A 12,577-nucleotide genomic window follows, 5' to 3' on the forward strand; every position below is an offset into this window, starting at 1 on the left:
CTTCATGCGCTGCTCCAGCTCCATCCCCCATGGGAGGATCTGCCCTGGATGATCCCCAGTGACCCCCGTTGGGCAGAGCCCTGGTGACCCCTGTTCTGGGTGATCCGTGTTGGGCAGGGGGAAGGTGTTGGAGAGATTTCTTTCCCTTCTCCTTGTGCTGCTGTGATTTGGTTGGTAATAAATTCCCTCCCTGTGCCCAGGCCGGGTCTGTTGTGCCCGTGCGGGATTTGCTGAGGGATCTCTCCCGGTCCTTGTCCCCACGCAGGAACCCTCGGTTCCATTTTCTGTCCCTGTGCGGCTGCGGGGGCAGGGACAGAGCAGCTCTGGGGGTGCCCGGCATCCGGCCAGCGTCACCGCTCGCCACGGGCAGCCCTGAGATGCCGCGCACCTGGGCACGCATTGCTGGGCTCACCTGCGCTCCCACCTGCCCAGCGCCCCAAGGTTCCCCCTTCCCAAAAAACCCCCAGCCCGGGGCTGCAGCGTCCCGGAAAGGTCTCAGCCAATGGCAGCGCAGGCAGGAGGAGGCTTAGCCAATGAGAGCTCGGGGCGTTGGATTGCCTCATCAGTTGCCGGGCAGAGCCCGTGGCCGATCGCTGTCCAGAAGCGGCGGCAGCCAATGAGAGCGCGCGGCGCTGCCGAGCCCGCCCTGCTCCGGACTGGCGCTCCCAGCGCAGCGCGGCTGCTTTGGGGCTGCTGCTCCCTGCCCGGGCCCGGCCATGGGGCGAAGGGCGGCAGCTGGGGCCCTACTGGTGGCACTGGTGGTGCTGGGAGCCCCCCCGGCTGCGGGCGCGGAGCTCTCGGGTGAGCGGGGGTGCGGGAGGCGCTGGGACAGGGGGGGAGAAGGGGGAAAAGGGGGCGAAAGGGGGAGCCCTGAATGGAGGGGGAGGAGGAGGGGACCCCCAAAGGAGAGCGGGAGGGACTGAGGTGTGGGGGGAGGAGAGGGAGTGGTGGGAGAGGGTGGGGAAGGGGGCAAAATCGGAGGTGGGACACCATATCTGAGCGGGAGGGGCCTGGGGATTGGGGAATTTGTGGGAAAATGGGGAAATGGGACCCCAAAAGTGATTTGGGAAGCGGCCGGAGGTGGGAGCGGAGAGGATGTGGAAGGAGAAATGGGGGAAGGGCGGCAAAGAGGAAGCGGCAGCGCGGGCAGGAGGGTCCCATGGCGGCCGTGGGGCACAGGGAGTGCGGAGTGGGGATCTGGGGTGGGCCCGGAGCTCTGGGGATGCTGGGAGGGGGTGCTGGGTTGGCACCCCCTGACCTGTGTCCTGCACACACAGGGGTGTTCCAGAGGATGACAAAGTCCGAGTGTTTCTTCATTAACGGCACGGAGAAGGTGAAGTACGTCCAGAGATCCATCTACAACCGGGATCAGTTCATAATGTTCGACAGCGACGTGGGGCACTTTGTGGGGTTCACCCCCTATGGGGAGAAGTTGGCCAAGCGCTGGAACAGCAACGCGGTATTCATGGAGGATAGACGGACTGCGGTGGACTGGTTCTGCCGGTGCTGGTACAAGAATTTTACCCCGTTCATCACGGAGCGCCGAGGTGAGCGCGAGGGAGAGCGTGTACCCTCGGAGCCTGCCCTGCCAGTGACCCTGGAGCCCCTCAAAATCTCCATGGGCATCGGCCCAGAGCCTTCAGCCCTCCTTGTGCCGACCCCCGGGGTCTCCAGATCCTCCCAGTCCCTCCCAGTGCCCCCCCGCGCGTCCATTTCAGCGACCCGTAAAGTTGCGCTTCGCAACCAATGAGATCGCATCCTGTTCATGACTCATCTGTTGCCAGGCAGACCCGCATCGCCGAGTGCCTCGCGCCGGACTCGACCTCCCAGTGGCGTGCACTTCATTCCCAGTTCCTCCCAGTTCATCCAAGATCCCTCCCAGTGCCATTCCAGTCCCTCCAAGACCATGCCCAGTTCCTCCCCAGTCTCTCCCAGTCCATTCCCAGTCTCTTCCCAGTTCATTCACCGTTCACTCTTAGACCTCCACCCTCTCTCCCAGTTCCCCCATTCCTTCCCATCTCTCTGTGTCACCCAACTCCCTCCCAGTCTCTCCCACTCCCTCCCAGCACATTCCCAATCCATCCGAGCCCATCCCCAGTCCCTCCCACCACATTCCCCAATCCATTCCCTGTCACTCCGAGTCCATTCCAGTCCATTCCCAGTCCCTCCCAATCCCTCAGCAGTCCTTCCCAGTCCATTCCCAGTCCCTCCCCAGCCCACCCCAGCCCTCCCCTCTCTCTCCCAGTGCCCCCCAGCTGATCCCACTGTGTCCCCGCTCTCTCTCCTCTCCCAGTGCCCCCCAGCGTGTCCATCTCGCTGGTGCACCTCTCGAGCTCCCAGCCCGGCCCCGGCCGCCTGCTCTGTTCCGTGATGGATTTCTACCCTGCTGCCATCCAGGTGAGGTGGTTCCAGGGCCAGCAGGAGCTCTCGGAGCACGTGGTGGCCACCGACGTGGTCCCCAACGGGGACTGGACCTACCAGCTGCTGGTGCTGCTGGAAACCCCCTCCTCGGCGCGGGCTGAGCTACAGCTGCCAGGTGGATCACGTCAGCCTGGAGCAGCCCCTGAGGCGGCACTGGGGTACGGGGGAGCCCCTGGGGGCGCTGGCAGAGCCACTGGGCTGTGCTGGGAGGCACTGGGAGGGAGCTGGAGAGAGCCGGGCTGGAAGTGGGAGAGGGGCTGGGGGCTGGGCAAGGGCTGGGAAGGGGTTTGGGGGATGCTGCGGAGGGTGAGATGGAGTTGAAGGGGTCCTGGTGGGCACTGGGAGGGAGTTTGGGGGCACTGGGTGTGACTGGGAGGGAGTTTGGGGGTGCTGGCTGTGACTGGGAGGGATCGCAGTGAGCCCGGAGGGGCTGGAAGGAGATCGGCGATGGCAAAGCGGGGCTCGCCATGAGCTCGGTTGTGCTGGGCACAGCCTGGGAGGGCTCTGGCTGAGTCCTGCTGGGGCTGCTAAGGGACTGCGAGAGATTTTGGGGGTCCTGGGGCCCTGGGGGCAACTGGGAGGGGGCTGTGGGATGCTGAGAGGGACGGGAGGGGCTTTGGTGGCTCCTGGCCAGGACAAAAAGGGATCGGGGGGAGGTTTCAGGGGGTCCTGGCTGCGCTGGAGGCCACAGGGAGGGCGCTGGGAGGGGCTGAGGGTATTGCTGAGAGATTTTGGGGGTGCTGAGCCCTGCGGATCCCCCAGAGATGCCGCCGGACGCCGCTCGCAGCAAGATGCTGACGGGCATCGGGGGCTTCGTCTTGGGCTTGGTCTTCCTGGCGCTGGGGCTCGGCTTCTCCCTGCGCAAGAAGGTCAGGGCGGGTGCCGGGGGTGGCTTCCCCCCCGTGGCGGAGCGTGTGCGCTCCCGCCGGGGCCCCCAGCCCAGTGTCACCCCCTTTTCTCTGCCCACAGAGCTCCTGAGCCGGCGGCGGCCGCAGCCCCTCCCCGTGGGCTCGGGCCCGGCCGGGACCCCCCGCTCCGTCCCCGCTCCGCTGATTCTGGGGGGGGTCCCGTGTCCCCCCCAGCCCCGCTGGCGCTCTGCCCCCGCCCAGTGCCTGCTCCCAGTGCTCCCAATAAAGCTTCCCAGTTGGGCCGGGGGCCATTTATTGGGGGGGCGGTGGGGAGGGGTTTGGGGGGGGCGATGGGACGGATTTGGGCAAAGGGAGGGGGACAAAGGGTGGGGGCTGGGCCCGAGGGGAGCGGGAGGAGGAGGAGGAGGAGGAGGAGGAAGGGGCGGGGGACGTGAGAGAGAAAAGGGGAAGGAGGCGGATGAGGAACCAGGAGCGGGAGGAGCGATTGAACCGGGGAAGGAGAGGCGGGAGGAAGAGGAGGGGGGCACATAAGGAGAGGACCAGAAACAAGAAAAGTAGCGGGGATGCTCCGGCCTTCATCATGGTGTCTACAGGGGGGGCGAGGAAGATGCGGAGCCCCCAGCCAGTTGTGTTCTCAAGCCGGGGGGCTTTCACCCTGGGGGCCGCCCGGGGTTATCCAGCGCGGATCCTCCCACGGGAGGTGGAGCTGGATCGGTGCACGGAGCTCCACCGGACAACCGCGTGTCCTTGTTCTGGAAGGAATGGTGGAAGGGGATGATTCTGATTCTGTCCTCACTGACAAGTGACTTGGAAACAAAACTCCACTCCAGGCTTTTCCATGGGGGAATTGAGCTCTGCACTTTCATCTCCATGCCATTGCTTTCCTCTTCCAGCTTCTTTGTTGATGGAGATCTCTGGCTGGTGATGGAATACATGGATGGAGGAACTTTGCGGGACGTTGTCAGACAGACACGCATGGCTGAAGGAGAGATGGCAGCTGTCAGTCGGGAGGTGAGGGATCCTGCTTGTCACTTCATGGCTGGGACACGATGGCCCTTCCAAACAGGGCATGAGAACAGGAGTGGCTCCATGCTCAGGGCTTTGTTTCAGTGTTGTTTTTGTGAGCTGGGGAAGAAAGAGCCTCTGCAATGAACGGCCTGCCAGCATCACTGCACTTCTGCTCTGTTCTTGTCCTCTCTCCTGCTGTTGTGGTACTCTCTGTCTGCTTTGGATTTGATTTGCTGTTCTCAGCTTTGCCTTGAACCGTTTGCCTGGAGCTTGTGAGCACTGCACTCCTGGCCTGTCACGGCAAAGCTGCTGCTGGCAGAATTCTGAACTGTCCTTTCTTGTGTGATATATTCCGGCCATTGGTTATTGCCCTGGTGTTTCTTGTTCTCTCTCAGTGTCTGCAGGGCCTGGATTTCCTCCATTCCAAGCAGGTGATCCACAGGGATCTGAAGAACTCCAACATCCTCCTGGGCATGGACGGCTCTGTCAGGGAATCAGTAAAAGCCACTGCATGAAAGCTGAGGGTTTCTTGAAGGGTCCAGTTCCATCTTTCCTTGGCTACAGCCCTGAGGACTTTTCCAGCTGACTTCACTACTGCACTCTCAGACTGAGACTGGGGAATCTTGGTGCTTGGTTTCCTCATTCCAGCTGCCTTTGACAGGATTTATTTCTGTCCTCAGCTGATTTTGGCCTCTGCGCTCAGCTCAGCCCTGAGCAGGACCAGCGCAGCTCCATGGTGGGCACTGCTCACTGGATGGCCCCAGAAGTTGTGACCAGATCTCCTTATGGCCCCAAGGTGGACATCTGGGCCTTTGGCATTGTGACCATCGAGATGGTGGAAGGAGAACCTCCTTACTTCAGGGAATCCAACGGCAGCCATGGTAAGAGGCAAATTCTGCAGGGGCGGCAGAGGCCTGTGAGCACAGGGGGACCCTGCACTGGGAGAGGCAGCTGGAGGTTTCTGCACATGGGAAGGGAATTCCCAGAGGACTCCAGCCTCACCACAGAAGAATATTCTTCAGTCTCCAGCAACAATTTGCTTTGCAATTTATGTTGTTGGAGCTCATCTGGCTGTCAGGATGACCTGGAAATGTGAAGCAAGTGCATCAGCTCTAATGTTATCTTGCAAGAAAACCCCAAACCACCCCCAAATCCCAGCCCCAAACACAACAAGGTTTCTGCAGGAGCTTCTAAAAGACATTTTGCAAGATGATCTGCCCCCTGATTCTTCTCACTGGGAAACTTGTTGAAAACATAAAGATGATTGTTTAACATCCTCATAGTCTAACATATTTCTTTCCTAGTCCAAGCTACTTTCTCTGTGTCACCAAGCCTGAGCTTTCAGCAACACAAACCTCCTGTTTCTTGCCTGGCAGTTTCTGGGATGGGGCATCAGGAATGCATTTACTTGAGTGTCAGTGGCACTGCAGAGATGCACTTGATGTAAGAATCCTCTGAAATAACACAGGCAGACCACACTGACTCTGGAAAATGGCCTGTAAAGCTGGTGTCCCCATTTGGAGAAGCAAAATGTGCTATTTCTGATGGAGGTTCCTACTGACAGAGTCAGTCAATGAAACTGGCTCTCAAGGCGAGATCATTTGGATGTTGCAGTGGCTGTGGCAGCCCCAGGGTTTGGGTTTTTTGGCTGGCATAGCAAAATGAGCTCTGAGCAGCATCTGTGGCAGGGAGGAAAGTGTCCCTGGAGCTGGGGCTGAGGCCCCGGGGTGGATGTGAGCCCGTGTGGGTGTGAAGGGAGCTGGCAGAGCGCTGAGTTTGCTTTCCCTGCAGGCTCGCGCTCTGATCCGGCAGAACGGGACCCCACAGCTGCAGGAGCCCCGGCGCCTGTCGGCTCTGCTGCGGGACTGCCTCGAGTGCAGCCTGGAGCCGGACGAGGAGCGGCGCTGGGCTGCCCAGGAGCTGCTGCAGCTGAGGGCCAGGGGCTGCAGGGGAAGCAGCAGCGCCAGGGAGGGGTTTTCTTGTGGGGCCCCCTCCGACAGTCACCAGTCTGGCTGCGTTCTACACGCAGAGCAAGCAGAATCCTCACGTGCTGTGGCTTGGCAGGCCCCTTTGGAGCTCATCTGGGCCTGGTGCCCCACAGCGAGCGAGGATATCTTCAAGCAGCTCAGGGGGCCCAGAGCCCTGCCTGACCTGAGCTTGGATGTTTCCAGGGAGGAGGCACCTCCCACATCTCTGGGCACCTTCTGTCACTGTTTCCCCACACTCCTGTTTAAAAAATTCTTCCTTAGATCTAATCTGAGCCTGCTTCCCTCTCCTGAGTTTCAAACCATTTCCCTTTGTCCTGTTGCAACAGAGCCTGTGAGGAACTTGACTCTGGAAAGTAACAGTTCATTTCTTTCCTTTTTGTCCTTTGGGCAGCACCCATTTTTATCATCAGCCAAGCCTCTCTCCAGCCTGACCCCTCTGATCACTGCAGCAAAGCAACTGAGGGAGAAGTGGAGGAGATGAAGCCCTTGAGGACAGCTTTCAGTTACAGTAGTTAGGACAACTAGTTAGTTATGGTAGTTAGCAGTGGTAGTTGGTTAGGGTAGTTAGGATTGCCTGTGTGTTATGGTTTTTATGACAGCCTGTTTGTTATGGCAGTTTTTTGAATAAAAACTCTCTTAAACCTCAACTGTCTTGCCGTGTCCCTTCCTTCTCCCGCTGTGCCTCAGCTGCCCGGAGCAATGTGAGGGGAGAGCGGGCGCAGCCTGGCCCAGAGCTGAGCCCCAGCAGAGCCCTGGCAGAGCCCAGAGCAGCCTCGGCACCTGCAGAGTCAGCCTGGAAGGAGGCGCTTGGAGCCTTCTGGGCTGCACCTGGCTCTTGGTTACAAACTGGGTGTGCTGGAAAATGCCACCGGCTCTGCACGAGGGCAGTGTTTTGCGGAGAAAAGAAGAAACCTCACAACTTTATGAAAGTTGTAAAGCCCGGTATGCTTTTATTACGACGCACGCCGGACGCAAGTCCCCCAACAAGGCGCGCCGGATGCAAGTCCCCCAAAAAGGCATGCGTGCCTCTGAAGACCTCGGGTCTTCTTTTATCCCCCTTCCAAATGCATATGCATACAGTTTCACAATAAGTTCATACATATTCATTCCGCGTGACATTTAGCACCAGTTCTTCTTCATCAAAGGAATTTCTAAGTCGGGGGCAAATCGACCTTGTGGTCTTTTCTGTTTTTCTTTCTCTGTCTCCTTGCTGTCTCGGCATGCGAGTTTTTCCTTCAGCTTTGGCCTCACAGACTTTTCACCTTTCTTAGACACTTCACCTAATTCAGAATGGATCTTTACTCTGTCGCATTCCCCCCTTTCCTAGGAAATAAGTAAATTCTTTTACTTAATGAAAACCTTGACGACAGTAAGTGTCTTTTAGTGCTTCACCATGTACGTTTGACAAAGATGTTAGTACAGCTGTTCGTTGTAGCATTCTCCAGTTCCAAATTAACAATATAATAGATAATCCTAAGCTTATCGCAACTAATATTAATAAAACTACAATGGGGTGGCACAACTTATTAAAGATTCCATTTGCAGTTGGTGACCACCCAAAGATCACATCCCACCAGTGATGATCCATATTTTGTTTTATTCTTTGTAGAACTCTGGTTATCTCCTTTGTATCATGTTGGACAGTAATTAAGGTTTTTTTTCCTCTTTTTTGGATTTCTCTCAAGCCTTCCAATAGGTCTTGGTGCTTAATTAATTGGTTCGCTAATGTAAGGTTCATCTCAATAAGGGTAGGTGGTAGTCTGTGATACATTGTGTAATTGGCTTTAATCAGCTGGTGGGATGTTACTGGTACCAAATACGAAAAATCACACCCAATAATCTTAACAAAATTACAAATACAGAAATTAGAATGGTTTCTACTAGACAGAATAACATCATTGCTATCAATTTGTACAGCAGCATAAGCAGTTCTCAAGCATACACCCTTTTCCAGTATATACGAGCACAGTTTTCTGGTCAGTGACTGGATGAATTTCAAAGTGGCAAATACTCTGTTCAGTGTCCAAACACACATCTTGGGCATCTTAGGTATGGTAAGCACAAAGGCAGTGGCCATATTAGAAACAGGATCATAGGTGAAATTCACCATAGTCCACCAGGATTGAAACTTCCTTTCAATATCAATTGCATTATCCCACACAATTTCTTGAATTTCAGCTGGAAAATTACCTTCACCCCTTTCCCATATGATCAGAGCTGCTGTTGCTTGTATCCATAACTGTGCTTGTATACAACTGAAAGCTAAAGACACATTATCTTGACCTATACTAAGTGCTTCTACTATGAACTTGTGGTCTTGGTCCCCGGCTTTTTCATACTTCCTTACTTTGGCAGTACTTTTGAAATCTGTCACTGGCTAGTTTCTAATGCCAATAGAGATTACTATAAAGGCTGCTTCAATTTTGTTAGGCTACCTGCTGCAGTGGCCAGTTTATTCACCAGTATTTCTGAATCAATTCCATTTAAAACTCCTAATCTTGTCCCTAATATGCCAGTTAGATGTTTGTTATGGGGAACAGGAACTGCTTTCTGTCCATGACCATCCCTCCCTGCCAGAGGGATGTGCTGGGCTCACACTGCAAATTCAGACACACTTCACAAGTGTATCTGACAGAGGTTTAGGTCACATTTGAGGCAGATGTTTGTTCTGAAATGTAGAGACCTCAGGGAATCTCCTTCCCCCTCCAAAGCACCTGATTTCCCAGATGTGTGGCAAGCAGGAATGTCTCTCCTGGTCTACAAAACTTCACCCACCTTGCCCCTAGCTAAGATCAAGCTGTGGACTGTGTTCAGGGCAGGTCCAAGCCTCAAGTAAATGATGAAGGGGAAATCTGAGAGAAGAGCCTAAATTCATTGCAGTGCCTCAGAAGAAACTGGGATCAGGTTTCTGCTACTTGAAACACTCAGCACGAAAGTGATGCTCAAAATCCTACAGCCTGCTGCTGAGGTCTGAGGGGGGGGCCTCTCTCTCTACCTCTTTTAAGCAGAATCCAACCGCCTCAGACTGGGACAATCACTGATCCAGATCTCAGTAGGAAAAGGGATAGCTATAAATAAAGAAAATCACCTTCCTTGCTTGGGTTAATTCACCACCTGCAGTTCAGCACCCTTTACCAGCCATTGCCTGAGTGTTCAGCCAACCAGCTTGGAAAAGACCTAAGGAAACTGATTTTTTGGTGTTCCTGGTTTTAGGCACCAGGAGAGCTGGCTCCTTCCTTTCTTTTCTGCTCCTGAGATATGCCTGTTTTTGTAACCATGTTGTCCAGTCCTCAAAGGAAGTTTTTAGGAAGGAGGAGCAGGCTGGTTGGATTTTTGAGATGTTAATTTGCATTATCAACTCCACACATTTGAGAGACCATTCTGGATTGAATAATAGCTGTTGTTCAGTCACATTCTTTACTACGTTAGGTTCAAGTTTGGAGTTTGGGTAGAGTCTGAACTAGTATGGGGTGTATAAGGCCCTGCTGTGGTAAAAAGTGCAGTGTAATTCGAGCTCAAAGGCAGGTCACTTCTACAGGCTGTATCAAGGTGAAATTACACCAACAGTCTGACTCACTTAGGTTATCACAGACTTCCTGGTGTTCATATACACCAGGGGAGGTTCAGACACTAATTACATCTGGTCTCTCATAAGCCCTCCTATTGATGACCTGGCACCCTACTTTGATTTCTTCTCCTCTGATTCCTTGAAGTGTCTACAGTTCCTGTTCCTGCCATTCTTGCTCCTCATATACCTGATTCTCGTGGATTACTACAGTAGATACGTTTAAATCTTTTATCTCAGAAGGTTTTCCTATGGATCCAGTATACTGATTAAATGCCAGGGACCAAGGCCATTCAGCATTACTTTGAATAGAGGTACTCTCAAGTTCTAAAACTTCAGTTATGATTACACACAAAACAATTCTACAAACTAAAATATGAGCTACTCCCGACCGCAATGTACTCATTTTGCCCGAGTAAGTTTTAATCTCAGTTCATTGTCTCCTGGTGTCACTCCTTAAGGGGTTTCTGGGCCTTCTTCACCCGAGAGTGATGAATCCAGGCGTCCTGCTCCTTGATTTTGATTGCAGTGAAGGTGGTGAGAAGTACTTGCAGTGGTCTCTCCCACTATGGTTCCGAAGTCTTCTCTGTAAGAGACTTAACGTATACATCATCCTCAGGCTATCCAACTCCCTGCTCTGAGTTCCAGCCACATGTACTCTGAGCTGTTTGCTTAATGCCACCATGTAGGTGGACATTCTGGACATTCCCTTTGTATTCTATATGGTCTTCTATAAGGCATTCCAACAGGACTCAGCATTCCTTTAGCTCAAGGTTTAGTTTGAATTTGCAATAGTGCTAGTGGAAGAGCTTGGGCTAGGGTAGATTAACTTCTTGCCCCAGTCTTATTCATTCTCCCCTGCCTGGCTCGCCATAATGTTTTGCGGAGAAAAGAAGAAACCTCACAACTTTATGAAAGTTGTAAAGCCCGGTATGCTTTTATTACGAAGCGTGCCGGACGCAAGTCCCCCAAAAAGGCATGCGTGCCTCTGAAGACCTCGGGTCTTCTTTTATCCCCCTTCCAAATGCATATGCATACAGTTTCACAATAAGTTCATACATATTCATTCCGCGTGACATTTAGCACCAGTTCTTCTTCATCAAAGGAATTTCTAAGTCGGGGGCAAATCGACCTTGTGGTCTTTTCTGTTTTTCTTTCTCTGTCTCCTTGCTGTCTCGGCATGCGAGTTTTTCCTTCAGCTTTGGCCTCACAGACTTTTCACCTTTCTTAGACACTTCACCTAATTCAGAATGGATCTTTACTCTGTCTCAGCAGAAGGGGCCCAGGGAAGGCCCAAGTGCTCCATGCAAGGGGAAAACTTGCCCTGGGTTTGGTATAAATAACTGGGTAGTGTTGGCTTTTGCTATTATGTATTGACTTCTGCAAACTATTCTTAATCACACTGATTTTGATAGAGTACAGTTTGTAATCACTTTTAACTGCTTTTGCTGTAGTGTAATTTGTCAGCTTTTTGTGGCCAATGCCCTGGCCCCTGTTTAGCTCATATCCTCAGCACATCATTTAGAAATGATATTTGAGTTTGTGGACAGTGTGAAAAACACCAATTATAGTTTTGGCTTTTGAAAAATATTAAAGTGTTTGCCATGTGTTGTGCATTAGAATGTTAACATCAGCAGAAGTAGCTGTAGTTGTGAAATAATAACTAATGCTTTTATTTTTGTAAATAACTGACAATAACACTTCAGAAATATTTGTGAAATATCTAATGTTCATTTAAAGTACTTCTGGAAATAGCTAAAACCGTCTGCATGGTCAGATAACATTTAAGGAAGGGATGTGATGAGGAGCCCTGCCACTGACCTTTCCACTGTCAATAACTGTCACCTGCTGAAACCACAGAACAGGGGCCCTTGTGAGGGAGTGACACACAACCCTCAAAACAGCAATCCACGATTCCTGCACGTGCTCTAAAACGGTGAGTTGGGGGTTAAACCAACTTAAAGAATTCCTGGAGCATGTAAACAAGTTGAAAGAAATGTTTGAATGTGTATAACCATTATGAATATGTATTTGAACAATACAATGGGAAAACTGGACAAGAAGAGTTGCTGTGGTTAACCAGTGTGCCTCTGGCCATCGCCGAACACCCAGCCCTGTTACTGATTTGCCCCTTATTATTCCTTATTAAACTTTCAAAAATTCTAAAGAGTGAGGCTCATTTTTCACAAAACCCAAGGTGCTCACCCCTTGTTCTTCCCCCAAAGCCAGGATTTGTCAATCCTAAACTTTGTCTGGACGGAGGAGAAGGAGGCTGCGAGGAAAAGGAAGATGCATTGGTGTGGAGGCCCATGGGAGTCTCAATCTCCCACCTGTGGGGGACTGGTCCCCAATAAGAAGAATAGATTTCAAAGTTATGGTGACAAGCTTGCTTCTCCCATAGATCTCTGCAGGCACATGCTGATTTATGGAAAGTTATGTTACCCCATTGGCCCGTTGGCCTAATTACCCTAGTTCACCCCCTATTACCCATCCCTAGTTAGTCCCGAGAATGTTCTCCCTCTCTGTCCCTCCATTGGCCCAAATTTACTGCATTCCTCTGCCCGTTTCCCCATTAGCTGACCCAACCCTTAATCCCTCCTTTGCCCCATTTTCCCCCATATCCATTGGACCCTGACCCTCAGCTCCACCCTCACTACCCCATATAAAAACCCCCTGTGCCCTCAGCTTGCGCCCTGTCTTTGTCCCTGGGCCCTGTTCAGCTCTGT

At 52.9% G+C, this 12,577-nt stretch overlaps 1 pseudogene; it reads left to right on the forward strand.

Annotated features, from left to right (window-relative positions):
* Positions 1-716: 716 nt before the first annotated feature.
* LOC128945518 (class II histocompatibility antigen, B-L beta chain-like) lies at positions 717-3,284 on the forward strand (annotated as a pseudogene).
* The last annotated feature ends 9,293 nt before the right edge of the window (positions 3,285-12,577 follow it).

The sequence above is a fragment of the Melozone crissalis genome, unplaced genomic scaffold (assembly GCF_028551555.1).
Source record: "Melozone crissalis strain CALT ecotype California unplaced genomic scaffold, PUWL_Pcris_2 ptg000066l_1, whole genome shotgun sequence".
Classification (NCBI taxonomy): Eukaryota; Metazoa; Chordata; class Aves; order Passeriformes; family Passerellidae; genus Melozone; species Melozone crissalis.